The sequence below is a fragment of the Thermobia domestica genome, chromosome 14, assembly GCF_964235325.1.
Source record: "Thermobia domestica chromosome 14, izTheDome1.hap1.1, whole genome shotgun sequence".
Lineage (NCBI taxonomy): Eukaryota > Metazoa > Arthropoda > Insecta > Zygentoma > Lepismatidae > Thermobia > Thermobia domestica.
In genome coordinates this window covers 199,570,874-199,598,117 of record NC_137467.1, presented here as the reverse complement: position 1 = coordinate 199,598,117, position 27,244 = coordinate 199,570,874, and positions in this window count along the sequence as shown.

The window sequence follows — 27,244 nt, the reverse complement described above, 5'->3', positions numbered from 1 at the left end:
TTAAAAATAAAATAGGAGGATCATCATTGGTTATTGTGCTGCGATCTGAAGGTGATATGTGTGCTTCTTGGACAGCAGTAAGGGTACGCCAAATAGCTATGCCCCATTTTGCGAATGGAACAGCAGAGAACGCAATAAACACTGGACTCAAATTGATTGTCAGCGAAAGCCGCAATATAGGAAGTAAAAATTTGAAAAACATCTGCCTCGTAGACCCTTCACAAGTCATATTACTACATTTGCATATTAAACTGGGAATAATGAAACAATTTGTCAAAGCTCTGAATAAAGATGGTCAATGCTTCCAGTATCTAGTGATAAAATTCCCACAACTTTCAAGTGCTAAGTTAGAAGATTCATTGATTCTCAGATCAGAAAGTTGTTTAAGGACTCAGACTTTGAACATTGTATGACAAGTGTTGAAAAGTAAGCATGGAGTGCATTCGGGGACGTGTGTCATACTTTTCTCGGGAACAACAGAGACGAAAATTACAATTACTTGTGTCTAATATGCTCCAGAAGTTTAAAAGCTTAGGGTACAAAATGAGTCTTAAGATTTATTTTCTGTATTCACATTTAGACAGCTTTCCTTCTAACTTCGGTGATTAAAGTGAAGAAAAGTATGAAAGATTTCACCAGGACATCAAAACAATTGAATTCCACTATCAGGGACGTTGGAGAACAACAATGTTGGCGGATTACTGTTGGAACGTTGGTACGTGAAGATTCACAAACTACTCACAAAAAGAAGTCTAGTTTTAGGAGCTTCCAAGTGAAAAAACAGAGACAAAAATTAGGTAAATTGTTTATCAATAACGTTCAGCGACGTAAATATGCTAGTTGTCGCCTGGGGCAAAAACGGTCCTTAGCGCCCCCCTGACCAACCAAACCAAAGCGCTCCCCCAAATATTTGCCCAATTTGGGCCCTCCCAATCCGGCGCCCGGGGCACAAGCCCCGTTTGCGCCCCTAGTTACGGCACTGATGACCTTAATTATTTAGAATATAGATGTTCAGATTAGTTCTGACGCAAAATAACGTTCCTTTGTTAGAAATATATAGTCATAATATTACTCTATATTAGCAGCGTTGTTGTGTAAATACCACAATTCACGCAATCATGTTTTCACGCAATTCACGCAAAACCTGACGTGATGGGGGGAAACTAATTTCATTTTCGTAATTAGCAACCTCAAATTATATAAAATCAGTTGTCAAATCAAAAACAGCTTTAAAAAATTTTCATTTTGTAGAGCAGTGTAATTAATAATAACAAAGATTTAAAAATGATTAGAAAGTAAGTCGGCCAGGACTCACAGTACACACACTATTTCTACATTCACAGATGGAATTAAGAAAAACTTTTGTCAAAATGATCGAATGCGGGGTTGAATGCCGGACTTCACGATAGAAGCGCAAAAGATAACCACTCACTCATGTTTGTTGTGCAGTTGTGATTAACTTAAATGGTGTCCTCCCATCTTGCCTAATCTCATTTCGCCTAATGATTTATCAGCCGCTGATATCTCCAAGATAAGAATCTCCGCCATTCTAGGCGAGATGGGAGTTCCCATCTTGCCTACTCCCATCTTGCCTAAGATGTAAGTAGGGAATTTCTGCTCTAAAGAGGGAATTCCTGTACTAGTATTAACCACCAACACTAAGAAACTGCGAAATCATACGCACATTTCAGAAAAGAAATAATCTATATATTAATCTTTCTACATAAGAAAAGAAATAATCTATGTATTAATCTTTCTACATAAGAAAATCAATAATCTAGTGTAGTATGTTTCAATGAATATTTGCAATATCTGTTACCTACAATATGAATATATAATAAGCACTATACAACAAGAAAGCACGTTAATGCTCATGTCACAATGATTTGCACCATGAAATACGGTATAGTATATACACACAGAGAAAGAGAGAACGTTATGTGAACGTTATGGGGTACTGCGTTAAGGTTAGTGAACAAATCAATATGTCCGCTCACTAGTCTTTGTTTTAAGTTTTTTAGCCTTTCATCAATTATTCTCCACTTCTTTTGTTTTGCAGGGGTATTGCCCAGCTCAACATTCTTATAGCTAATTCATTCGAAGCTTGCTTTTCTTGTAAGACTTGGATACATGAAAATGTGTTGGGATGGTGTCCTGGAAATTTTCTGTTCCATTTCGCATGCCATCCTTCCGCCGGATTGTTCGTTCTTCCACTATCAGTTTTGAAATGATTCCACATTTTGCTGGAATGAATAAAAAGATGATATAATCTTGAATACAGACAGACATAAGTATATACCTAAATAAAGGACACAGCCTTTAGAGGAACTAGTCCCTGTGGTAGCATTATAAGAAATAAGTAAAATTATACTAGCTACATACTACCACCTACGTAAACAACACATTTGATATAAGCAGAAGAAAACTCAAATCACAGCATAAGATTAATTACAGTTAATAAAGGATTTTAGGTGCACAATACTAGTTTATACTATTAGATGCTCTGTCTACTTTGTCACGACTGATAGAATTTTTCTTGTCATATACAAACTTAACTATGAATATTAAAATATGGAACTATCAAATAATATTCTTATAATTTAAGCAGTTCTTTATTGTAGCTCTGTATGATCAATATGATCAGTAGCTTGCTCTAACGAACCTCATAATTAGATCAAATGAAAAACAAGCCTTGAATACTTACGGTGGAAATAATGCTCCACATTCGTCCAACCAAGTGTCCACCAGATAGTCGTGAAAGGCTTCTTTATTACGAACGTCGGGTGCATTTTCCTGAATGTATAAAAATGCATCACTAACATTATCTAATGGGACGAGGGGAAGCGCTGCTGCACGCCGAACCCATTTCCTAACCTCTTCATTTTCTTTATAGTTACAAACTAGTCCCAGATCTTGCACCTTCCTCCATACACACTGAGTGAAATGAAAGAAACACCCTCTCACGCTAACGTTGGGAAAAGACACTGTAAGTGCATTTATCGCAGCCGTTTCAAAGTCTGTCGTGACACATTTCAGTTCTAAATTCATACCATTTTCTGATGCCTTTGCTTTTATCAAAGTTAGCAAACGCAGGTATGTTTCCTGGCTTTTATTTTGAAGAAGACAAAACAAGAGTGGAAACATCTGCCCTAAGTACTTGCCGTGAAAAGTGTATAATTGGGTGAAAAGACGCGGTGCAGACTTAAAAGTGCCATCCATCAGCACGTTCTCACTCTTGTACGTAATAAAAATGTTTACGGGAGAACGGTTGCTCAGTGGTAGAGTGCTTACTTCTGGTATGTGGGTTCCCTGATTCGATCCCCGGCCAAGTGAGTTTGTGGTGGAGAACACTATGTCTGTGGGTTTTCTCCGGGTACTCCCGTTTCCTGCCACTTTCTCTTATTTCTTCTTTCATTTTGTTCACCAATATTTTCCCTCGTTTCCTTGCAGTATTGGGCTCATGTGCATGCAGACCCGACCTACGCACAACAGAATCTTCCACTAGAACAATAGTAGCCTTACAACCTTCACTGCACTTCCAATAGGTTTTATTACCACAAACTCTATTAATACGATATATGTACTCTTCATAACACACTAACTTCCCACCGCGTATACTCTCCAAGTAAGTCACAGCCATGTTTAACTACAACAATTTGATAAAGTGTATCTGCTGCTACTTTTATATGTATCAGCAGCACAATTCATTAAAAGTATATATTTTTATCCTGTTCCTGATTGGCTCCTGCTATCAATCATCTTCCAGTATTCCCAAAACAAGCTAAAAGTGAACTAAATTCACTAAATCGCCTTCCCCCCTGTGCTTTCTTGTTGTGTAGTGTTTATTATATATTTATATTCTAGTTGACAGAGATTCCCAATATTTTATTAGTTTATTTAGTCTTATTTTACATGGTGAAACCAAGGCTAATCATGCCTTGTCTACCACTTGACCATGCAATCATCAGAATTAATATGACAATACGAAGTATTTATAAAATAATAATTGAAATGACGAACATTGAAATCACACATATATATGTCACAGTCACACATAGATTATTACAAATAAACATATGATACAAAGTATTTTCACATATATTTTGGGAAGAAGAGAAAAATAAAGGGTTAGAAGAATTTTAAAAAATCAGCATTTTCGTCAGATCAGTAAGCTTGGAGCAGTGGCAATTGCACACTATTTTGATTTTTCAAGCAGAAATTCAAAGTGCTCTGAATATTTTTTTACTGTAGAATCAGCTACAACCAAATTAGTACGTGGCCCATGCAATGTAAATTAAATACTGATTCTCCCTTTTGAAATGCGCTTGAAGACCGTTGTAATAGCCGCTCATGTTACTCGCCCCATCAAAAGAACACGTAATAATATTCGAAATTTTAATGCCACATTCAACTAGCTCTGACTTTATACATTTGCACAAAGCAAGTCCACTTGAATCATCACAACTGTTAAATTTAAGTATTTCATATACCTTTCCTTGGACTATGTAGCGGACACAGATTGCCAACTGGTCCATAAAACCTATACCTTGTGTACTACCCATTATCAAGTTATCAACAATACTGTCTTGAGGGTCTTTCAAAATAATATTTCATCCAAATGTATTATCTTGATTAACCTTTTGATGAAACTTAAAAAAAAAAAAAAAAAATAAAAAATAAAAAAAAATAAAAAAAAATCCGGAGCGAGCCTCGTCCAGTTTGTCCTTTTCTCGACTTTCCTTCTACTTCTGTTTTTTCTTCTTTGTTTTCAGTTTGTGCGCTTTGGTGTCTTCAATACACTTTGTAACATGATTTTGCAAAATCACATCATAATTTGCAATGAACATGACTAATTCAAGGAAATTCCCATGGTTTTTGAGAGAATCTAATGAATGCGCCCCTTCTGACTCCCCCTCTGCCCCTATGTAAACAAAACCTTCTCTTCCTATAAATAACACTATGTCGATTAAACGCTGTATAACCAATCTTGTGGTCAGAATTTCTGCTTCTCTCTTTTTTATCTGATTGGAAGCTAATAATGTTGAAATAACATGTCCGCTTTGGCTTTCGAAAGGTGCCATCGCCACGAGGATGCGAAATCAGTGCAACGACACCCGAAGTCGTTAATGTCGCTTTCTAGACCAGAGTCCGTTACCTCTTAATTGAGATAGCTCTCCAATTGTCCTTACGATGCTGGTCAACACTGAAATTTTTGAGTGTCCCCATTGGAAATCGAACTCGAGACAATGAGCATCGTAGGCACGTGCACTAACCATTTAGCTAAACAATACTAACCCTTTCAACACGTTGAAACACAATTGTGCGGGTTGGTTAAAATCGATATAGAAGTGCCCCCTATTACATTTGTGCTTCGAAACGGCGTGCAGTGATTGTGTAAGTTTCGTTCAACGATTTGCAGTTGTTTTGGTCTGTGATAGGTCATTTTTGGCGCGAACAAGAAGAAAGAAAAGTAGTGTTCTCAACGAAGCCATGACTGTCGCCGTGTTGAAAGTGCCAATCAGCGAAAATATTTTTAATTTCCAACGTCTCTTGTATTTTGACAATTCAAAGGTGCCCCCCCCCCAAAACAGAAGAAAATGGTACCAAAAATTGCTAGTAATCTAAAATTTCACAATAATTCCTTCTCACATAATAAACGAATAACAATATAAATATTAAGTACAGAATAATAAACGGGTTCAGCGGGGGCCCTTGTGCGTTCCAATGCTTCCACTGTCGCTAATCTTTACTGAGTATCACTAAGTTATATAAGTTTCATATTTTTGGTCTAAATTTCAGCAGCCCACCAGGCTTGGTTTCTTTCAGAATTTCAACCAAATTTGTGTACTGCAAGGTAAGTTTATATTAATGCTTATTACAATCATAAGTTAGTGCGAACGAGGCATAGCCTTATAGCTTTGAAATAATTTTCGCACATCCTATGCTTGAATGCGATGGAGTAGTAAACGTTTTTAATACCAACCAAAAATTTATCGTATTGTTCTTGGGAGTCCCACATCTCCGGGGCTCTCGGCGATTGCCGACATGCCGACCTGGCCAGACCGGCCCTGATCTGGATCTTCTATGATCTTGGTCCATGTGCAGTAGGCCGTCCAGTCGAACGACGAATATTGATTGAAACATCTGGTTAAAATGATTCCTTCTTTAATGGAGAAATTCTCTCTACAGAAATTCCTTCTTTAGTGCAGAAATTCCCTTCTTACATCTTAGGCAAGATGGGAGTAGGCAAGATGGGAACTCCCATCTTGCCTAAAATGGCGGGCATTCTTATCTTGGAGATATCAGCGGCTGATAAATCGTTAGGCGAGATGGGATTAGGCAAGATGAGATGGAATCACTTAAATGTATTCTCTCTCTCTCTCTTTCTCGATGGCCACAAAAGCTCTCCATTGACTTCTGTCCTTATCCAATTCAATCCAGTTTCTACTCTGTATTCCTATTTCTCCTAGGGCCTAGATTTTCCTAATGGACGTTTCCCGATTGGGTTTCCAGTTAAAACTTTAAAAGCGTTCCTACTTTCTTCCGTTCTGGCTACATGACCTGCTCACCTGAGCCTCCTAGACTTGATTACTTTAACAATGTTTGGTAAACCGTATAAATTATGTAGTGCCTCCTTATGAAGTGTCCGCCATTCCTCTTGGGTCCAAATATTCGTCTCAGAATTTTATTCTCAAATAATTACAGTCTGCGTTCTTCCTTCAGCGTAAGCGACCATGTTTCACAACCATAAAGCGTAACAGGCATGATTATCATTTTATATATTTTAAGCTTTAAATTCCTTGACAGAATTCGCGACGACAAAATATTTTGAACTGAATAATAACAAGAATTTCCTGATTTTAGTCGACATTTAATTTCTTTGTGGATATGATTTTGGTCTGGTAATACTGATCCAAGATATTTGAAAGTATCCACTGTGTCGATAGTATTAATTGACATTTTAACGCATTCATAATTTGCAGTATTACGATTCTTGTGAACTTCCTTCTATTTAAATTTCTCTGCATTTACTCATGTCCCTTCAAGCGTTTAATAAGGCCTCTGCATTTCTTTCGATTGTTCTCCTATCAGATTTACATCATCAGCATACACCATAACCTGGTAAATACCATTCAACTCTAGGCCCTGGTTCCTATGTTTGATTTTTCTTATAGCGTACTCCGGAACAAAGCTGAATAATAACGGCGATAACGCATATCCTTGTTTCAGGCCAATTTCGACGTGGAAGCTCGCATTTTTCTACTCGGACTTTACTCTGGAATTCATTTAAACAGTTAATAAATCTAGCTCTTTCTGTATTCCAAATTCTGTAAGAATGTTGTACAGTACAATGTTTCCCTCCTTACCGAGTTGTAAGTCTTTCTAAAATCAATAAACAGTTGATGTACTGGGTAATATATTCCCATTTCTTTTCGAGTATTTGTCGAATGGTAAATATCTGGTTGATTTCGAGTAAATTCACACTGATAATCTCCAATAATTTCATCTGCGTATGGGGTCAGTCTTATTAATAGACTCTTAAGAGAAATGCCTCGATAATTATTATAATCAATTTTGTCGTCTTTCTTGTGAATTGGAACAGTGATTGATTCTTCCACTCTTTTTTTTAATGTATTCCATAGTTTTTCTTTTTTGTATAAAAAAAAAGTTTCGTAACGATATCTTGAATTTTCTTGTTAAAAATTCAGAAACCTTCAGGACTGGGTAAACCGTGATGGTGGTTATATATTATACAGCCTAGGAAACCATACGCTTAGATGAAACGTCTATTACGTATATGATCCATGAAGAGAAAAATCGATATTTCCCGATTCTGGACAAGCTTAAGGAGTATTACAGGACTTGGAGCTTCTGGAAAAAAATTTCAAGAAAGTACAGAACCACCCGAAACGAAGCTCTTGATGTGCAGATTTCTCTCATGTGATATTTTGAAGTAAAAATACTACATACAATTTTGCTAGTTATTTGTGTATCATTTTTAAGTACTTATTGTATACAAGAGATAAATCCCTTGGATTTTATAATGTAAATATGTTAAGAATTTTAAAAAATCTTTTTGAATTTCATGGTTTATTTTCGAGGTTTCATAATATTATCTGCATCAGCCATTATTTAAATGAGTTTTTTGTTGTAGAGAAGCGAAATAAAGTCTGCTTTATCAGTTTAAAGCAACATTTTCAAAAAAAGCCGAAAATTTCCCAAGCAAAAAAGCGAAGCAGAAAAAACCGAGTTTTTTTCCAAAAAAAGCCGGTTTTTTTCGAGCCCTTGCATTTCTACATTTTAGACGTGAATTTTCCGTTAAACGCTAGGTAAATGAAGTGTATGTTCTTACAATAATCATCATCATTATCATAGGTATTGCGCCTTTATTGGTAGGTCACTTGCTGCAGCTGAGAAGCTTCCATGCTCCACGGTCCTCCGCTAACTTCTTCGTCTTCGCATATGATCTTTCTCTTTTTATATCATCCATTAATTGTAGTCTCCTCCCCCTCCCTCTCTTTCCCGCCGCCATACCCTCTAGGACGTCCCTCATGATACAATCTATTCTTAGACAATGTCCCAACCAGTTTCTCTTCATCTTCCTAATAATAGCTAAAAGTGTTCTTTTCTCACCCACCATTTCTAACACTTTCTCATTCGTTTTCCGCTCGACCCAACTAATTCTTTCCATTCTTCTCCACACCCACATTTCGAAGGTTTCCAGTCGGTTTTCATCACTTTTACGTAATGTCTACGTTTCCACCCCATACAGTACAACACTCCACACGAAGCATTTTATGAGTCTTTTTCTCAACTCTTTATTCAAGGTCCCACAAAACAATATTCTCTTCTTGCTGAAGGCTTCTTTCGCCATTCCTATACTTTCTTTTATTTCACGTTAGCACTTCATGTTATTACTAAGAATACTACCCAGATATCGAAAACTATTCACTTGTTCTATTTTCTCCCCTTCTATTTTTATATTTGACACAGACCCCTTCGTTCCAATCACCATGGTTTTTGTCTTTCTTCTTACAATAAAGTTTTGCTAAAATCCAATAAGTTTCTTTCTTAATTGCAAATCTCATTATTTACGCTAAATTTCAGCAAGAAGGGTTAAACACAAAAATTTCGCATTCCATGCATACGACTTATAAACATGAGACTGATACGAAGCCATGGCTATGAACAAGGGAAGCGACCGGGGCCGTTGGTTCGGACGCTAATAGCAAGGTTGGAAAAGGTTGGAAAAGAGTAAACGACGTAGCGTCCCGTAAAAGTATTGGCGGCCAATTAAATCAATATTGTTGTCGATTTGGAAAGAAATACATTTGGTAAAAGTATTTTACTTATTACTAAAAATGTTATTATATATAATTTCTTAATGACAATGTGATATACAGGGTGCCGAGTGATGACTTATAGTGTACGCAGGAGTAAACATGAGGTCAAGTTCTCAAAATCAGAAAACGATCAAAGTCTAAAATACGTGTTCGGAGTTTTGATAGTGCTGATTAACCACGATGATGAAAATGAAGGTATGAAAATGAGAGAAGTGTAGTCACATACGCAAGCTACTGTTTGCACTAAAATATTTTAAAAATGAAGGTAAACAAGAGAAATAAAAAGGTTTTCGAACTTGGAGCAGTTGTAGAATTGGTTCTTAAGTTGTCAGAACTTAATAATCTCTTTTCGTTATTGAACTTTGTGGTGAACAAACACCGTGTGCGTGGGTTTTCTCGGGGTTCTCCCGTTTCCTACCACTTTCTTCATTCCACCATTTCATTCATTACTCATCATCACCGTCTCCTTTAGCCTAACCGGCATAACCGTGGGACGTAAAACTCAAAAATTTCATTTCATTTTCTTTTCTTTTCGTTATTTTTCCAATTGACAGGCATTCTAGAAGTTCGTTAACTGCAGTTCTTCAATTCGTTGAAATAAAAGCAATAAAAATGAGCACATCAGAATGTCATTGTGAGATTATGGGTAGGCTCTACCCATTGATGCTAACACCTATGTAAAACACTAATTTAATTACCTTAACGACAACTCATATGAAAAGTTCTAGTTACGCCTATGTATATATCCGGAGTAGAGCTCGAATGCACAATGGAAACGTCGTTTTAGCTTGAGACTACTCGTTTGTTTCAGACGACTGTTACTCATGTGCAGCAGTACAAACAAAACCGGTAACTATACTCTGGTAAAATATTGAGATACTGGAAACAAAACTTAATTTAAAATATGCCGAATGACATTTGTTACCGGTACGGTCTATGATTCAAAAGTGTAAACATTTGTTAGATTTTGGCAGTTAAGTTTCTCTCATGAAACGTAAGATAAAGAGAGAGAGAGAGAGATGAATTGATTCTAGATGCATATGACGCCCCCTTTACTCTTCACAACCAAATGCATCGCACGAGTGTCACAGTCTATGTGGTTGAATCGGAACACATGGGAAGCGACGCGCAAAATAGACTCAGCAACTGTTCTCTCAATGCAGCCAGAAGATGAGGCAGGAACACTGCTTGGAAAAGTGTGTTTTCAACGGGTGCGGGCGGAAGAGGGTTAACAAAAGAATGGTGTGAACGAAGAGGGTTTTACTTTAGAAGAAGTATTCTCACCCCAAAGCACCCTACAGGAAAGAAAAAAAGACGGATAAAAATTCCGTAACAGACTGCGAGAGAACTTGGTTTGTCTTTTGAGCAGTGAAAGCCAAACAACAGCTGACGGAGCTTAAAGATCTTCAATGGTTAGGAAGGCAGGACGAAAACTGTTCTCGGAGGAAACCTTCTCTCGGTACAAACAACACTGCCACAGATCCCGCTCCAAAACCAATGAGGTTTTCTCTGCCTCTTACAAACAAAACCAGTCTTCAACGATGGCACATGTTACTACCACACATTTTTAAAGCTTTTACAAACTATGCAAATCCTAAGAACAATATTTTTGCAGTGGTTTAAATTAACTTCTGCTAACTCCAGTGTTAGTATACCTTATGCCTAATAATGACACTGTCAGTTGATTTGGTGACCACAAATTATTATCAAGCTACACTTGAGCTATCTGGTCGTCTGCACTTTGAAAATATAAATTTGATAATAATAATAATAATAATAATAATAATAATAATAATAATAATAATAATAATAATAATAATAATAATAATAATAATAATCGTACAGGATACAGAATACTGGTACAATCATAAGTGCTTATCAAATATAATTAAAGAAAGTTTCTTACATTATTATTATTATTATTATTATTATTATTATTATTATTATTATTATTATTATTATTATTATTATTATTATTATTATTATTATTATTATTAGGATCGCTTCTCGGCCTTTGGCCCCGTGGTCACTCATTTTCTTTAAGGTTTTCCTTTTCTTTCTGGCCAATTTCCATCTATGAGTGACTGTCCCTGCCTCCTCGTGGTTGGGCTGGTAACACTGCGGGCAGTAAGTCGGCCTTCCAACCTTTATGGTGGGAAGTGTGTCGCAGAAGGGCTCCCAGTGGCTAAAAGGGAACTACTATCTTTTCTCTATATTTACCTCACTTGGTAGGCTGGGTCGTGTGGTCTTCTTTTTAGATCCTAATGCAGGTTGAGAAGCGATTTTTTGTGAATATTGTGTAACGTTGTGCAATTTTGTTTATTTTGTTTAATTTGTTTAATTTTAGTTCTCACATTTGGGCCAGGAATGTGTAGAATTGTCTTGTATATTTGTTTGTAACTATTTAATCTATTCAATAGACAATATATTATGGCTCCTACTGGCGAGAATTGTCCTTTTTGTAGTCAGCCCATTTATGGTAGACAAAAGTCCATCAAATGTAACACTTGTTTAATAAAGTGCCATTTTGCATGTGTTGAATCATATTCGAAAATGGACAGTAGTTCCATTCAGCTGTCTGAATTTTTGTGTAATAATTGTATACAGGACGAAAGTGTATCTGAAATATCTCATAATGAGGGTAATTTTGGAGATTCTGGAAAGTCAAATTTGGAAGATTCTTTGGTGAAAAGTTTTGAAAACAAACTGAATGACTTGAAGAAAATATTTTTAAGGGAATTTGAAAGTTTGAAAGAGGAAATAGTGCAATTAAGGTCTCAAAATGAAAAACTTAACGAATTACTTGTGAACAAATCCTGTAATTGTTTGAGGAAGGTATCAGCTGAACCTTCTCGAAAGAATCCTAAGGTTGTAGATATAAGCGATCCTGATCATTTTCCTGAATTAACTAGAAATGAGAATATACAATTTGTAGATTCTAATCAGGAAGAAGTTGAGTTTGATGCGAACAAAGATCAATGGGTTCAAGTTATTTCACGTAATAAAAGGAGATTAGAGAATAAAAGACCAAGAGAGACAGATAATAGAGGGAATTTGAGTACTGGCTTACATAAAAATCAACGTAAGTTGACTTCTGGTAGTGGTACTGATAAAATTGATTTCGTTGCTAAAAGTAGAAAAAGGGCATTATTTGTTACTAGATTTGATCCATCAGTAAAAAAAAGTGATGTTGAGTCTATTGTGAGTGATAGAAATGTAACCTATGTCAAATGTACTAGATTAAAAACTAAGTACAATACTTATGCTTCTTTTCATGTTGAAGTGTTTGAATCTGACTTTGGGATTATTAATGATCCCATGATTTGGCCCAGTGGCATATTAATTGGTCCATTTTATGGCAAACTTTTAATAACTAATTCTGAAAATCCAATTAATAATGTTAATAACAATAACTAGTTCAATATGGAAGTCCATATTTTGTATTAAAATGTTCGAGGGCTTAGAACTAAAAGTAATATATTTTTTTCTTCTGTTGCTGATTGTTCTTTCGATATTATTGCTGTAACTGAATCATGGTTTAATTATAAACAACATACTGATGATTATTTCCCTGAAACTTACAAATGTTTTCGCTCTGATAGGAATTATGCTATCGATCAGTGTAGTAGAGGTGGTGGTGTTTTGCTAGCTGTTAAAACAAATATAAATTGTCAAAGGAGATTTGATTTGGAATCTGAAATTGAGTGTGTTTGGATTGAGATTGACACGTCATATGGGAAAAAATTATTAGTTGCATGCTGTTATTTTCATCCAACTTATCCTGTCACAAGTTTTACGAATTATCTTAATTATATTGTCTCCAAAGTGAACTTTTTGAACTATGATGTAGTGATTATTGGTGACTTTAATATATCTAAAGTGGACTGGACGAATAGAAATCTATCAAATGATATAAACTATTATTCTAAAACCAAGGCGAAAATCCTATTTAATTTTTTAGATGATATGAATTTGAACGTTGTTTCAGGAACATCTGGTCTTGATTTAATTTTGTACAACACTTATGTTCAATCTAATAATTCACTAGTATCTCTGGTTCCGCCCGATCAGTATCATGATCCGATTGAGATAACTGTTAAATTATTATCTCTTATACGTGAGATACCTAGAGATAGCTTTTTGTTATATCAAAAGGGTGATTATCTTCCTTTATATAAAGAAATTGAAGGGTTCCCCTGGGCCAATATTTTGTTGAATACAGATATTGATCTTGTTGCTCAAAATATTAATGATGTTATATTGAATGCAATCAGAAACAATGTTCCTCTAGTAACCAAATCAATTTCTAAGTATCCGAGATGGTATTCTCGTAATTTAATTTATTTGCTTAAAAAAAAGAATAATGCTCATAAAAAGTATAAAAGAACCAAATCTCTTCAAGATTATAATATTTTCTCTAAATTTCGTTCTGATTTTAAGAAGCAACTTATTATTGATAAAACTAAATATTATAATAAGATTGAGAATAGTTTAAAAAATAATCCCAAAAGATTTTGGAAGTATACAAGTAATAAAATAAATGGTAAAGATGGACATAAGGCAATATTAGTCGATGACGAATTTCTTTCTGACCCTCAATTGATATCTGAAGCCATGGCTAAACATTTTGCAGCTGTTTATCATAAAGATGATATTAATGTGAATGATAATAATGTTACTTTTATGGCCAGTCAATTTTGTAGTGATCAAATATTTTTTTCTACGAAACAGGTAATAGATGTTATTAAATCTTTAAATGCTAAAGCTTCTGTAGGTCTTGATCTAATTCCGATTTTCATAATAAAAGGTATATCCGATATAATTGCACCAATTTTGACATCATTGTTTAATTGGAGTTTAGCATCTTGTTTCTATCCTAGTGTATGGAAAACTGTTGTTGTTACTCCAATTCCAAAAACTGATGGTAGGTCTGTAACTGATTATAGACCTATTTCTATTCTTGATGTAATACCAAAAATTTTTGATCAGCTTATTTACAATTATCTTTATAGTTCTGTTGAACATTCTATTATACCTGAACAGTATGGCTTTTTAAAGGGTAAATCAACTGAACTAAATTTGAATACATTTCTGACCTTGGTTTCTCCTGTTGTATATAAACGTGGTCAAGTTGATACTATTTATTTTGATTTTGCTAAAGCCTTCGATAAAATATCTCATCATAAGCTTCTTAATAAACTTCATTTCTTTGAAATTTCCAAATCCTTGATTCACTTGTTCGCTTCTTACTTGTTTGATCGTAAATTCGTAGTTAGATATATGGGTTCTAAGTCATCTGTTTTCAAGATTTCTTCGGGTGTTCCTCAAGGATCCAATTTGGGTCCATTGTTATTTTTAATATATGTGAATGATATTGGTAATTATTTGAAATGTCCTTTTTTACTGTACGCTGATGATCTCAAGATATTTTCTGAAATAACTAGTAATCAGGATCACCTTAAATTACAAGCTGATATTACCTCAGTTTACCAATGGTCTGTACAAAATTTACTTCCATTAAACATGAATAAAACAAAAAGTATAGCGTTCTCCAGGAAAACGAATATATCGTATTTTTCTTATTCAATAAATCAGTATAGAATACAACCTGTTTCAATTAACAAAGATTTAGGTGTTATGATTGATTCTAAATTACTTTTTGACCATCATGTTTCAACCATGGTTTCCAAGGCTAGAAGGAATCTGGGACTCATCAAATGGGCTGCTAGAGATTTTAAGGATATTACAACTTGCAAAATTTTATATTGTGCATATGTACGTTCCTACTTGGAATTTGCTAGCTTGATTTGGAACCGTAACCTCATTAGTATTACTCAAGTTTTGGAGTCAGTCCAGATTTCCTTCCTGGCCTGGTTAAAATATAAATTTAAACTATATGATCTGCCCAATAGGGTGATTCTCGCTAGATTGGATTTACTTGCACTCGAAGTTCGTCGTAATTTAAGGCAAATTAAATTTATTCATGATATAATATATGCGAAACTGAACTTAATTGAATATTTGTTTATTAAAGTTCCCTTGTATAAATCTAGGCTTTATCGTCCTATATTGTGTAATAGTAATTTAGTTGGTTCGCCATTATTTATTTGTGTTGACAACATAAACAAAAAGTCACTCAAAATTGTTTTTTTTTTATTCCAATTTTTTGGCGCTTAGAAAACAGTTTTTGGATTGTTATATTTAATTAAAATACCTAATTTAACCCTTTTTTGTATATTGTCTATTGAATTTTCCTTTTTTTTTTTTTTACCCATATGGTGTATATTTGTTCATGTGTTTTAATTTTTTTTTAAATTTATTTCATAATCTACTTATGTAAATTTTTAGTAATACATCTTACTTGATTGAATCTTTATTGAAATGAGGATATGTTTGTAATTTTATTTTGTAATTTAGTTTGAATTAAACTTGTGTTAATGTTTTTTCCTTTGCTTTCTTGATTGTCATGATTTCATGTATTTTAATTTTTTTTTGTTTTGTTGTATTTTCTCCTGTAATACTCCATTGTATATAATTGTATATATGACCATTATGGCTTCGGCTGTGGTCGCAATTTCTCATAATAAATAAATAAATAATAAATAAATTATTATTATTAGCATTGTACGGTTTGAGAGATCCTCGAACAAATGTTTTTTTTCCTCCTTAATTTTTAGTTTGAGCCTGGAAATGTTTCTTCCATATTTCTCGATTTTCAGCTTTCTCTTTTAACTCCGAATATTTTTTTTCTATTTTTCAAATCATTGATCACTTATGTTCTTCTTCTCCCCACTCCTAGCTTTCCTTGCATCTTTCCTTCTATGGCGGTATGAAGAAGACAATATCTTCGGAAGATGTGTCTGATCCAATTGGCCTTTCTACGAAGGATGGTGGCTAGAAGCGCTCTCTTTTCCCCTATCCGTTTTAAATCAATTTCGTTTGTTACATGATACTCTAATATTATTCACGTCTAACCCAGGTAAGAATTTTTTTTATTTCCAGTCTAAATCAATTTCATAATAATATTCAAACTTATACATCTTATTGTTTGGAAAAAATGTCCAGATTCACTTTAAATTCATTACTGAAATTAGTAATTTTTACAAAGAAATTTTCAGACTATATGAAATGAAGAGAAGTCTTTGCTGTTGCTTTGAGAATCATATCGAAAATGATTGTCGCATACCTATAACTGTCTTCTTGTAAGGATATAATTTGATAATAATTTTGCAGAGTACTTTTAATACTGATACTATGTGTATAATCGAGAAATTTTTTTGTGGTAAATTTCATAGGAAAAGCATTATAAATACGAAAATTAGAATGAGTAAAACAAAATGTTGCTAAATGAACAAGAAAGTTTGATTTTCGTTTTATTGTTCTTACTTACTGCTCTTTTGACACGAAATTTCCCACATACATATCTTTACCGACTATACACATACTAACATTATAAGAGCTCCTCCGTGGCTAAGCGGTTAGCGTACGCGCCTTTGACGTGGAGCTCATGTGGTTCGGATTCCACGTTAATCAGTAGGTCCACGTCTCATATAGCCTCGCTGCTGAACGGAACGTTGAACTCAAAATCAACTCAACTAACATTATAAGAAATACCGGGCGAATTTGTTATCAAATTATATACCTGCAACAACATATCCGTATCTTAAAGGCAGAGGGGAATAAGTCATTTTTTTCTGAAAATCAGTTATTGCCAGATTTGAAACGCATGTTCTGATATCTCTTATTCTTAGAAAGCTTGTAGTTGTATTATGGATACTTTATCAAATAGCAGCAATAAAATTGGATATAAGTCTGAAGACACTTAAAAGCAGAAAGATGTAATTCACTGTTTTCTGTCTGTCCTGAAAATTTAATAAAAATGACTTACTCCCCTTTGTCTTTAAGGTCCGGATATTTATAGACATTCGACAATAATTTTGGACATGAGTGTACATCCTACAATTATGCTTTTCGAGCAAGGAGGTGGTGATTAACGAAGCTGAATGACTACACAGGGATGCAAAAAATTTAGCTGCATGGGTTTCTTTCATTGATTGTTATGTTCTGAGGTATGCTGAGCTCGAAAATAAACTTCATTACTTCCCAACGCCTAGTTTGTTGCAGAATATGGGAGTAGAATATGGGATATGTTGCGAAAAAAAGCCATGAAACAAAATTTGCCATCAAGACACATCTGTGATTAATAAATGTTTAATAGTTGCTCTGCTGACCTGGAAACCTCCCTTATCTTTCATATTTCTCTTAGTTCTTTCGGTTTCCCTTTATCTCCAGTTTACGATACTTGCTGACAGACAGACGGACGAACACAGGCGTTCTATAAGACTACAGATAACATATTTTGGAAATGTACAAAGTTGCTTAATTTTGCAACCTCCTTGCGACTGATGTCACTCTCCAGCAATAGACTTCATTGGAAAGCCCAAAAGAAATTGCACTACATGTTTTGTGAAAGTCAAGTGTTTTTCAGATAAGTTATCGTAATTTCTTTCTAAAGATGTCTTAAACTCTGTCGTAGGTTCTGACTAATTTCTCCAACCAACCGGGATAGCTGCTACGTTTCAAAGAAAGCTTACGCTATGTTTCAAGAAAATAAGACATGTTTCAGAAATTCTTCTAAGTCATGGTAGTCATTACGCAAGGAACGCCATTGTTATTCAAGAGCCAAAAATTGAGATATAAAAAAAACAGCGATTAACATTTGTATCCTGTAAAAAGTGTGAGTGCATATAAGAAAAAAGTGTTTTCGTCAAGAAGTTACTCTGATGTCATACTGGTTTTGTGGGGTTATGTCAAGTGAACTCAGGAGGTCTGTCATAGGTAGAGTACTTAAGGTATAGTAAACACTAAAACTAACTGACTGTATGACCTATGGAGTCTGGAGATTTAATGCCGCGTTCACAAAAGCTCTCCATTGACTTCTGTCCTTACTCATATGGATCCAGTTGCTACTTTGTATTCCTATTTCTTCGCGATCAATCCTAATATTGTCGTTCCATCTGTGTCTAGGTCTTCCCAATGGTCGTTTTTTGAATCGATTGCCAGTCAGAACTTTCAAATCTTTCCTACTTTCTTCTCTTACGGCTACATTATCTGCCCGCTTGTTACGTTTCGAAGAAGTAACTTCTTCGCTATGTAGATTTTGGCGTTTCAAAAGGCAATTCCTTCGTTATATTAGGATCATGCTAGTGGGTCTTATTTTATTCTAATATTAATATGTCCGTTTGACTCGGTTTGACCCAGAGATAGTGAAAGGTCATCATACACACATAGAGTATTATATAGTAGCTAATGCAGTTCTAACGAACATGAGTTTCTCTGTTCTATTTGAACAGGTGTCAAATCCTACACTATAACTGCAAGCTCTATCAAAATCTTAAGTAGACACGTGAGATTCACAGGCAATTATTGTTTTCCATACGAGGGATGTCAAAAAATATAATCCAGTTAGCCTGTGAGACTTGACGCGTAGAATATAAAAGATTCCATTCATTCAAATAAGTTTTTCTTACGTCTCTTTCTATATAGTCTGTTCAAAACTACTATATGTAATTTAAATTGGGAAAATGAATATACTTTAAATTATTCTTATGACACAGTGCACGTTGATTAAGAAATGTCAAATTCGAACATTGAATACTCAAGCTCAAGTAATGTAAATCATTACTCTACTACAAAATTTTACACTAAAGCTGAGGAGTTATTATATCTTCTACTTCCGAGTCACTGGGTCTCTGAGGCTGTCCCGCTAATCGGGTCGAACTGATTATAAGAAGTGATACCCAGATGATCCCAGATAGAAGTCGTGACTCAAGTGACACGGTGACCCATGACCAATAACGTATCACCTATCATAGTTAATTACTAACTACTTTTTAATATCAGCGTTGATTATCATCGCCTGAAACAGTTGCTCACCAATTAGTTATCATCTGATATAACAGATCATCAACTGAGGTCTCTAGTGCGGTGTAGTGTGAAGGGTCTGGTTGAGGTCTCTTTCATGACTTGACCGAATATTGGGGGTACTGCGGTGGCTCAGTGGTGGACTTTGTGGTGGACAAACATCGTGTGTGTGGGTTTTCTTGGCGTTCTCCCGTTTCCTCCTACTTTCTTCATTCCACCATTTCGTTCATTTCTGTCATCATCACTGTCTCCTTTAGGTGAGCTGGCATAATCGCAGGACATAAAATTCAAAGATTTTATGTCATTTTTTTTTGAACCGAATATTGAATCACTCTTATCGAAATTTATTTCTCGTTTATGAGTGCGACAAGATCTACATTTATGTATTTGTTACCAATACTTTGGCGTATAGAGCACAGTTGTGAGATGTTAAGCTAACTACATAATTAAATTTTATTTCCTTTCAATAGTAAAAAAAAAGTAACAGAATGCATCAAAAACAACAACATTTCACACTAATTCTACGATCAAGTCTTTTGTACATGTGACAACAGTTTCTTTTGTTGCAGAGACATTTTAATGTATAGAAACTTTGTTGTGAGAATAGAGAAGAGATTTAAGAGCACAGAAGAACTATAGACCATTTCCCGATGAAAGGCGTAGGAAGTATTTTGTTGCTCTTTCTGTCAGCAATATTAACCACAAAAAATGTTGGCTTTTTAGGGAGGTAACAGCTGGCGAAGAGACCTCCATCGCTGGCAGAACTACATCGGTTCCCTAAAAATGGTTCATCTGTGAGGGAATGAGGATAAGGAAGTCTCTTTACGAAACGTCATGTGTTCCTAGTTTCACTGAGCGGCAGCATTTGAAGACTCTATAACTTTCCCTTCTGCTGCACTTCAGTGAAGAAAGAAGCAGCGCATAGTCTCTGGAAACTGTATCTGTTTATGTGAAGTGTATATTTTATAATGTCATTAATGTTATTCTGCCTATATAAGAAAGTATTACCAATCAGTGGTTTTCTAATAGCATTACACAAAGATCGCTAAATGGATATTTATAAGTTTTCGTATAAAAAATGAAATCTTTAAAGTTTTACGTCCCACGATTATGCCGGGACGGGTAACCTAAATGAGACGATGATGATGACAAATGAATAAAAAACCTGGGAGAAAACGGAAGAACCAGGAGAAAACCAACGCCCACAGTTTTCGTCCACCATAAAGTCACTTGGTGAGAGCTGGGTTCGAACCCAGGACCCCATGTTCCAGAGGTAAACACTCAACCACTGAACCACTGCAGTCCATTTGTGACCATTGTTGAGGTTTATCAGTTCACTTTATGAATCAATTTATGATCACCTGAGATAATTGGTCACCAATACATTTGAATTTCCTGAGATAATTGACCACAAACGAATTATCATTACCTGAGATAACTTACCACCAATGGCTTATTATCACTGAGATAATTGATAAGCAATGAATTATCATCTCCTGCGATAGTATGCCAGTGATGAGTAATCCTCACTTGAGATAATTGACACAAACAAATTATCATTACCCGATATAATTAACCATTAACGAGTACCCATTATCAGATGTAATTGACTACCAATGGATTCTCATTACCTGGTGAAACTGATCATCAATAAATTAACACTGCCTAAGGTAATTAACCAATAAGGTGTCTATAATGAAAAGTGATATCTGCGCTTCTGACGGATGGAAGGAATTGTTTTTATTTCTAGTTTTTTTTTTTCTAAATGCGAGGCGCATCCAGAAAGTAACATTCTCAAAGACCTTAAACAGAAACAAAATACAATTGAATGGAAACATTTATTGAAGCAGATACTGGATGTGTTTAATTATTTTTTAACATATTCAACATATCCAACATATTCATAGACCTGGCACAACTGGCGATGAATTTCAATCGGCACTATGACCTGTGCTTCAAAATTTTTATCACTGATCGCACTTCACACGCGGCAGTAGCTGGAATAGGAACGTCCATATTCAACCACTGCCCCATTACACTACTGAGAGCCCGAGGGAAGTTCCGCTGGCGCATGCGCCATGCTAGGTGCCTTACTCTTTCACGTGCATGAAGTCGCTTTGCGCAACATACGGTTTCCTAGCTATGAGACGCGTGGGAAATTTACTTTTTGGATGCTCCTCGTATATATATGTATACAGAGTGTTTCAAAACAACACCGACAACGTTTGGAAGGTGATTCCTGACACCAAGATAAGACAAAAAGTATATACTAACTTGGGTGCACAAATGCTTTGTTTCGGAGTTATAGGCTGCCGAAAACATGAAAAAAATTGTGCACCCAAGTTGGTCTATACTTTTTGTCTTATCTTGGTGTCAGGAATTACCTTCCAAACGTTTTCGGTGTTGTTTTGAAACACCCTGTATATATTCCTGCATAATAACTATTATTCCAGGAATTTTTCAATATGAGAGATCGTATGTGCCAATAAAAGTACTTATTCCATCATATCGTCACTTTAACGCAAGTAGCCACATATTTCTGCTATTTTTTCAAATATAACTGAAAGTACATGCATTAAGGGTCACTAGAGAGGTATTTAGCATTTGAGATTTTAATGAAGCTAAACGCTGTTAGTTTACAATGCGCGGTTTCTATACGAACTAATAAAATATTTAAAAAAAAAATGTCTCTCAAAGACAGGTTCATTATATTTCAGCACCTCATATCGATCGACAACTGAACAACTTTCTACTTCATCTACCGCGGGAGCTTACGTGACTCAAAAGGATTTGTTCACTTTTTTGTTTTTTTATTATGCTTCTCAGATATTATCCATTTCCATTGATCTCGAGATAATGTCACCATAAAAATTCCGGCCCTTTTGAGAGCCATTCTAACATGCATAATGACAATTAAACCAATTCTGTTGAGGGTGGTAAAAATGGAGAAGGAAATCATTTGGAGGGCAATTGTCTGCAAATTTGTCCCATAAATCAGCGTTTAAATATGTAACGAGACTCTGTGAAGGAGAGTTTATGTACCGCAGATAGATAGAACTTTCTTTGTGTTTTAGTACATAAAAATCTTTATGTTTTGTATCAGATAAGCTGCGTTCTCATTAGGACGAATTTAAATAAATCGTAAAATAGACCATATATTATCAAATTATACTTTCAAGAATCTTCTTAATTCTACGTTGTTATAATATAATCTGTGTTCATATAAAACTGCCTGCTTTTACAACCAACAAATGGTAATTTAGATTTTTTATAGATGATGTGTGGTTAGCACACTGTTCTAAGTTTGGGTTTGAGATTTTATGTCTTGTATTCGTTTGCAACATCGAGTTATGAACAACTACTAGGCTAGTACTACAACTACTAGGATCTACTTTTAACGTAGGCTTCGAACTACAACCATAATTTTGAATTTAGTTGCAGCTGGTAGGAATACAGAACATCATGCAAGATAACCCTCACAGTTAGAGGTTTATTACTAGAAGTTTTGTTAACTATGCATTCGACCATTTTTAAAAATATAGCGTAAACCGTTCGCCGTATACGATTGTTGTTCCGTAAATAAAAGAAGTTTACGCTAGACTATAAAAATGCTAAGTGAGTATACGCTAGACTATAAAAAATACTAGGTGAGTATACGCTAGACTATAAAAATACTAGGTGATTATACGCTAGACTATAAAAAATACAAGGTTAATATACGCTAGACTATAAAAAATATAAAGTGAGTATACGCTAGATTATAAAAAATACTAGGTGAGTATATGCTAGACTATAAAAATACTAGGTGAGTATACGCTAGATAAAATTGAGGTATGAATAAAATTTCCGCCATTCCCCATACCTGTCCCTCTTGGATTCGAATATTTGTTTCAGGTTGTAATTAAACATCATATATATATATATATATATATATATATATATATATATATATATATATATATATATATATATATATAAATCGACACTTTACATACATTTACTGTGAAAATATCTTGTTTTTTTTTCAACAAACCCATTCTGCAATATAGGGCCGTTCTTCCGGGCCGATATAGATTTCAAAAACGTAACTTTGAAATACATGTATCCCACGCTGTAATGGACTAGACATAGGAAACGAGAAGCAGGGTACGCACAATAAAACAAAGATTCAGAAAACATATGAGTTATAAACATTTAGCAAACCATCGCCTACGGGAGACAAGCTAAATGGAATATAGCCTCTGAATATGGTTCCTATTTTGTCCCGGTCTGTGCGTTATAAATTTGCCAGTGGTGAACTAAGGAAAAATATCGGAGATCTAGCTTAGGACGTAAAGCACTGCTATTCAGAAAGTAAGACATACTGAAAGTGGAAGGTAAAATAGAGAAGGAAGAAGTAAAGTGTGAAATCAAATTCATAGTTTTACGTTCCATGTTTATGTCCTTAAGACTAAAGAAATTGATGATTAATGAAAGTGAAGTTCATGAAATAATGGGTGAAATTATAATGTGGAACTAATGGAAGAACCACGAGTAAATCCACAGACACAATATTGTTCCATAGAAACTCATGTATCCTGAGATCAAATCACGGACCTCTCGCAGCAGAGGAAACGAGACCAGAGGAAACGAGCGTTCTACCATTGACAATAAACCACTATGCCTCCAGGGACAAAGGTAATTGTGCCAATTATAAGGATAACTTGGTAACCCATGTACAGTACCTGACTTGACTGTTCATGACTTCTGATGATTTTGATGCTCAGGAACTTGGTCATACATAACAAGATCTTTATTTGGGTATGGTGATCTGGACGAATTATCGACATAGACAGATAGTTCATCCCTCACCCGTCGGTAAACTTCTAGAAATCTGACGAACAACCTTATTTATGGGCCCCAAAACTGGATTGAACTTCAATTGACTTCTGGAATTGGCTACTTGGTGTAGCTTCAAGACGGACTTCGCTCTTCTACTCATCAACGTCTTATCGCACTTTTCTGCAAATTGTTTCCGCCTCTCATACTGGTAACTTGAATCCTTCTCTCTCTCTAAAATCTTCTACCTCATTCCAAAGCAAGAGATACCGAACTATTTAACCCCTTCATCTGCAAAGGACAGGGGGTAAGTTTGGGTGAATCCGGACAGTTCTAATGTTTCTTTCTTCTACTGCTACACCGCTAAACAAAAATATCCAATATTTCGTCATATTATTTAATGATATGTTGGTATGCATGTACACTCATGTCCAAAATTATTGTCGCATGTCTATAAAAATCTTGTTGTAGGAATATAATTTGATAACGAATTCGCCCGGTATTTCTTATAATGTTAGTATGTGTATAATCGACAAAGACATGTGTGTGGCAAATTTCATGTCAAACGAGCAACAAATAAGAACAATAAAACGAAAATAAAACTTTCTTGTCCATTTAGCAACATTTTGTTTTACTCATTCTAATTTTCATATTTATAATTTTTTCCTATGAAATTTACCACAAATATACATTTCTCGACTATACACATAGTATCAGTATTAAAAGTACTCTGCAAAACCATTATCAAAATATATTCTTACAAGAAGACAGTTATAGATATGCGACAATCATTTTGGACATGAGTGTACAACTGAAATAGTTTTCCTGGAATGGCACGTTAAGAAATAAAAAATAATTTTCTGAAAGTTGACAAAATCTTAGATTTGCAAATTTGGAAGGGTTAATCCGGACAGTAGGTTTAGTGATTCCGACACTGAACTTTGAAGGAAGATATACATGATAGGTATATTTTTGCTTACTATCTTGCTACACTAACATTCTAACATGATAAGTACAGAATATAAATACAAATACATGATAAAAACATACAAATTACTAACATAGCAATTTCTATATTAATTACTGTTGAAATTGTGAGCTACATGTAGAGTAGTGTAACTACCACTATAGCATTAAATCATTAAACATAGAATCACATTTGTTTCCATTAGAACTACATTGTACTACTATTTTTTGCTAGTAACAACTAAATTATTAGTAAAATGTATAATATGTGTGCACTGAGACTAGCATTTATTCATTTTTCTTTTTTGCGTTAATGACGTCTGCCAGTTTCGTGAAGCACTAATCATAATTCAGACACATCGTCCACAGATAAAACACGGTTCCTTACCACCGCCAACACATATTTCATGAAACCAGGTCTTACACACAGTACAGGACACCCAGCAACCGTATTTGCTTGATGATGGTGCATAATAGTTCTTCCCACAAAATCTACAGTTGTTTTCATCCATACCTTCAATTGTGTTTGAGGAGACAGTTTGAAACAAACTGCAATTCATGATACTTAATCTTTTAGCAACGCCGGACCTTAGGGATGTGGGTTTGCGAGAAGCAACAGCAGGAAAGGATAGGAACTGTTTAACTGAGGAATCTGAACTCGATTGAATCATGTTTTGGGATGCGTCTGACGACACAGAAAAGGAATTGTTTCCAGCTGCTGACGGATCATGTTCATTCGACAAAAGAAATTAATATTCCCGAATTTGTTGCGGATCAAATGGGAATATACCAGATGATGTAGCCATTCAATAGTGTAGAATTTCTGACCACGCTATGATTAGCATTTTTTAATTTAGTTGTGTTGGTAGATCCTAAAATAATTTTATAGATTTTTCTGGTGATCCCTCGGAGTCCATTTATGGCAAAAAATGAATAGACGCTAGAAATAAGCAACAGACTTCACGTAGTATTTCACACTCATAAAGTGAAAAGCGAGAGAAGAGAGAGTGTTGTGAATCCTCTTGGTCCATTAATTACATTAATAAACGTATCCGAATTCACCCTTCCCTAAATTCCCTGAGCACTGTAAACTTGTGCACACGTTGAGCTGGCGCGCGCAAGTTAATAGAATTGATCCAATATGCAACGAGTAAAGTAAGGTCTTCGCTTCTAAATATGTCTTACTTAACCATTTACTGACAACCACTTCTGTGTAAAACCTTAACACATTCCACTAAAAAGCTACATCAGATCAAAATCCTGCATGCACTTAACTGTTTCTTCTTCTTTCCCCCCACTGTCGAAACTATGTATAACACTCTTTGCACTTTCTACTAAGCACTGAACTATAGGAAGGTACGGTGCTTCAAATAGGCGTCACAACAAGTCTCCACATTACACATGTGAAGAACAGAATTATCATAAGCTTATTATATCCAGACCCAAACTTACTATATTTGTCCAATATCTTTAAATGATTCCAAAGTTGTACTAGATCATTTAAAATGATTGAAATTTCGTGCTAAAGCTTCAGTGGTTATTTCAATGAGATTAAATATAAATGAATGTGTACAGAAATTGCTTTATTTGAAAATCGGCCTTTGGTTTTGTATAACTTTTGCCAGTTATTCATCGATTTATGAAGTATGTAATGAACACTAGTATTCTCATACCCAAACTCTATACTAACACTAGTCAGAAGAATGAATTTGAAAAAAAATCATAGGTAGAACTGCTTTTTTGTTAAAAGAATCCTATATTGACCATAGAGACGTTTTCTTCCAGTCATAACTAAGTAATCGTCGAGGTTATAAAATTGCTATGACAGTGTTTGAAATCTACACAACTTTAACCTGAATAGCTGAAAAATGCTTCGGCTCTTTGGCTACAATTCTTATGAACCTGAACAGATAAAACTACCAGGAAGTCAAAACAGAAAGCAACCAATGTTAGGTTCCTTAAATAAGAATGTAGAAAGATTTCATTCCTAAAAGAGAATTTATCGGTAGTCTATTAAAAAATTTCATTACAAAATATGTTTTGTTTCTCATTATACTGCATAATTTCCATAAACTATTTTGTGTAAACGCGAGCTGAAAGGTGTTTGCAAGTTTACTGCTTAAGGTTCCAACATTCTTTAAGTGCTACCTTCACTATATTTGTTATATTTATTTATATACATCTACAAAGGA